Source organism: Tupaia chinensis, unplaced genomic scaffold, assembly GCF_000334495.1.
Source record: "Tupaia chinensis unplaced genomic scaffold, TupChi_1.0 Scaffold000225_1, whole genome shotgun sequence".
Lineage (NCBI taxonomy): Eukaryota > Metazoa > Chordata > Mammalia > Scandentia > Tupaiidae > Tupaia > Tupaia belangeri.
This window is the reverse complement of record NW_006159700.1, coordinates 2144750-2149296: the sequence shown is the minus strand read 5'-3', so window position 1 is coordinate 2149296 and position 4547 is coordinate 2144750. Positions and strand designations below refer to the sequence as shown.

General features: G+C 35.5%; 1 long non-coding RNA gene across 1 annotated transcript in view; it reads left to right on the top strand.

Moving 5' to 3' along the window:
- The window catches only part of LOC102479271 (uncharacterized), a 20503-nt gene extending 16210 nt beyond the window's left edge, over nucleotides 1-4293 (top strand). Inside the window, exon 4 of the long non-coding RNA XR_003549312.1 lies at nucleotides 4223-4293. This is a non-coding gene — a long non-coding RNA (uncharacterized LOC102479271). The remainder of the gene's footprint in view (nucleotides 1-4222) is intronic.
- Nucleotides 4294-4547: the final 254 nt, after the last annotated feature.

The following is a 4547-nucleotide window of genomic DNA, read 5'->3' as shown; positions in this document are numbered from 1 at the left end:
ACAGGAATTCCAAAGAAAGTGTAAGAAATTGTTGAGAAGACATTTAATCTAGATAACCCTAATCTTTTATTTTATGAAGGAAACAGACTTAAGAGAGCTTATCTGTTTTGAGCTGTTTCTATAACAAAATCATGATTTCTAGATTAGTCATGCATTAAAATAGATCATGGAAAGTGGAATATATAATAATTCAACTAATTTACTTCTAATTTTTGCTAATGTTATTAATCATATTTCAAGTACAAAGTCTATCTACATAAAATGAAATATACTTTTGCTTACACTAAGCAAAACATGTAAAATTCTATAAAATAATAATTATTATTTAGTACATTTTGGTTACTTCCACTCCTCCCACTTGATTCCACATGTTTGCTGTGATTTAAGGACATTGTCTTTTCTCAATAGAGTGAAGAAGTGCACCTACATGTATTATCAGGGTTTGTATTAGCTAGGACGTTTGCAGTTACACGTAACAAAATTTCCAACTACAAGTGTCTTAAACAATGAAGCAAGAGAATGATTCCAAGCAGATCTTTTACATCTTATACTTGAATCTGCTTTTCACTTTTATGGAATTATTCTGTGTTATATTGACCAACAATCTGGGTTTGATCTCAAATGGATTTCACACATTCTTTGACTATTTTTCTTTGGTCATAAGATGTTTCAGTGCCCTGAAAAGTAAATAGAAAGCCATTCTACTTTTCTCTTAGGGGTATGGTCAAATAGAAATTCTCTATGGAGTTAATGGACGTTTTCTGATAGTAATAGCTTTTCTGTGTGTTTGTGGAGTCAGTGGCTTGATTGATTGGTCCTCTGGAATTAGACACACATGTTCACACCAGTCTCAGCTGGAGAGCTGAGGGTAAACCTCCTTGGTATCTGTGCTTTAGCCAGGCCCATAACCACACCCATGGAGCATCTCAAGGAAGCTGTCATTCATCTGATCAGAGCCATTCACACTTTATGACTGGGCACAGTAACCTTGGGCAAAGCCAAGGCCATGGATCTGCAGGCAGAGGCATTAATTCTGACATGAGGGATGCCTGTCTGGCTCCACTGCTGAGACTACCACTAGAATAAGTAAAAGCTGCAGAATGCTTTAGAAAAATAGCCTAAAGTTGAAGGATTAATATTATTTTGAAACCCTAATTTTGGGCATCATTCTGCCAATATTATGGCAAGAATAATTCACATGCAAGTGACATCCTATGTGCTAGAACAAAGAATAGTACAATAGGTTACCGGAATACTTTTAAAATGCTGGTGTAAACAATTTAACAATCAAGTGGAAAAAGAGGCATACTTTCAACATATGTCTGGCCCAAGTACTGCATGTCGTGATGTGCTTACTATGACAGAACAAAAGCAGTCAATGAAATACTGCAAAGATGGCACTTATGTCACCTAAAATAAATCAAGAGTTACCCCTGGCAGATGAACAACAAAGATTAAGTATATCTAATCAGTATTTGTAATACAGATGAAGGACAAAAGTTGCACATGATTGTAGAAAAACTTTTTAAACTCCCTACTATTGGATTAAGGGATCTTTCTTAAAGGACATATAAATACAGAATGAAGCAGTATACAAGTAAAATAATTATTTGGGTTATGTGTATAAAAAGAAAATTAAAGTTTGGATGAACATGATGTATCACATCATCTTCAAAAATAGATGCATTGTGTGTGTATTTTCTATCAGAAGACATTTCCACTGTAAATATGTACTTACATGTTTATTACAAAGACACAGATGAGAACATTTTAGTCAGTTTTTCACTTAGTCTAAGGATAAAATAAGAACATAAGTTTCTGTATATAAAACTGATTTCTTTAAAAAACTTTTTTCTTATTCGTGATAGAGCACATGCACACATGTGAGAGTGAAAGAAAGAAAGAGACAGAGAGAGATGAATACCCTCCATAGGATCTGGTCACACCCGATCCCCTTCCTCCTGTCCTCCAGCCAGTAGGATCCTGGGTGCTGGCATGCCTGCCCCACATGGCTCAGGCTGACCAGGCTGGGGATTCAAACCACAATCACTAGGTGGGATCCAGCATTTCCAAAGCAACAGCATCACTGTGCCACTGAACTGGCCTATAAAATAGCTCATTGTTATAACTCAAGTCCATTAAATAAAATCTGTATGGCTACTTTAAATGTGAACTAAATTATTTGGGAGAAACTCCAACCACTAACATGAGATAAACAGAATAGGGGATTATAACATTATAGTTTTTGGTGCATTACAAAGTCAACCAAACTGTGAAATAAATTTTTGATTTACTGTTTGTAAAACAAAACAAAAACAACAAACCAATGAAGTATTTATTATGATGTTATGTGACTTAGTATGTTTTATTCATCATTCTTGACATTGACAAATGTGTAATATATTGACATAAATCATTTAATTTCCCAAATAGCAAATATTTATTCTTCTAATAAATGAGAAGAAAAATTAAACAAAGGAGGTTGGGTTGCAATGAAGAAAATAAGGGAAAGGTAGTAGGAATGGTAGAAAAAGGCAGAAAAAAAGGAAGGGTGGAGTAGAATCAGCAGTGACTAATCTGGATAGTTGAATGTGAGAGTGTTCAGTTAACTAGGTCACCTGCCACTTGGAATGGCTTGCAGGATAAGCCATTGAGACAGGAGCAATAGAAGGAGAGCGGGAGGAAGCAGATTCCATTTTTAGGAATGCATTCTGCAAGTTAGAATTTGTCTCTCTTAACCACATTGCAGGTGTGTCCTTGGAAATGCATGTTCATACAGCTTTACATTTGGATATTCTAATACCACTCCCTCTTTTTCACTTAAAAATAAATTGCCTAATAGTGATATTTAAAAGAATAGATCTAAATATTTAAGAATCTTAATGTCTCCCAACAATAGTTAAAGCTATTTAAAATTAGAATAAACCAAGGAAATTTATATGCCCTAAATTTCAAAGGGCCAGATGTTCCAAATAATGGGGACTTTAGAAAGATTTATTCCTCCATGCAAAATCTAAGCCCACTTTAGAGAAAAGAGCTCACCTAAACTCACCAATATTTCTTTGATTCATTTTAGAACTTAGAGGTTATTTACTCTTTTTTGCCTTTCATTTCACTATTTTACCTGGTTTGTTACCGCTTTTTGCCAAATATAATCATTAATGGATATATTGCAGGTACTTTTCAATGCTTTTACTCTTGAGTAATACAAGAAAATCTTACTGAAATTTCCATGTCATGGTAGTTATTTGATATGTTAAGTAGATTTTTTATTACTTTTAATCTTTATAGCTATCGTGAAATAAAATAGCTTTAGAAAGTCATACAAATTATATATGCTAATGGATATATTGTATGACAAACATATAGCCAATATCTGAGTTCAGAAATAGAATTTCCCAGATGCTCAAAAAACCCTCCAGTGTCTTGTCCCAATGTCAAAGTTTTCCCTCCTCCAAAAGTATGAAAACTTCTGATTTTTTTAATGTTTTATTTTATTTTATATTTTATTTTCAGAAATAAATAAATAAAATTCGACAGTATCTCACCCTGCCATGGTCCTCCCCTGCCCCCCCGCCCCTCAGGCTCCCAGGCAACTAGCCAGAATCACAAGTATGCACAGGGGTACCTGGCAGATTCAGGTCCACATCCACCAAATCTGGCCTTCTGCATGGCTCCTGCTTCATGCAGTGACTCTCTATCAACTGTGCTACCATGGATGAGCCCCTCCTGATATTTATAGTGATCACTTCCATGTGTTTCTTTATAGTCATATGAACTAAGCATACATCTATAGTAACTATATTTTTTCCATGACAAATCATTTTCAGGGGCTGGCCCATAGCCTGATGGTTAAGAAAGTGGGATTCCACATGGTCAATCATGGTTTGAGTCCCAGTCCCCATGGTTTGAGAAACACCAGTCGTGTGTGTGTGTGTGTGTGTGTGTGTGTGGCAAAAGTCATGACAGGACAGAAGGGTTTGCAGTGTGACCATGTCCCATTGAGAGGTTGTTTTTTCCCTCTTGCTTTGGTGTACACACATGCCCTATGGCCATTACAAAAGATCTTTCTGGATGTCTTTTAAGTCTCCTACTAGCTATGCATTCATCCTTTCACTGTTTTTTTTTTTTTTCCTTATGATTTATCTATTGGAGAGCTGAATCATTTGATTTATAGAGTTGCCCACAGTTGGATTTTACTGTTTTTATACTTATTCTGCAGTTTGGTGTGTTCATCTATCCTCTGTGTTTCCTGCAAATTGACAACTGGATTCAAAGGGTTCATCAGACGTGGCTTTATTTCTTTAGGTGAGACTATGGATTATGCACGCTTTCATCAGGGTGCATATATTGTCTGACTCTTTTCGGGATAATAGTAACTGTTGAGGTCAAGATCCATAGATTCATTGGTATTTGCAAGATGGTGACTCTCAAATTGCATTACTTCTTTTTTACTTACTAGGTGGAATACTTTTACAATGAGAAACATCTTGTCATCTAGCATTTGGCCACCCAGTGATACAGTTTATGTAGAAAAGGCAATGTTT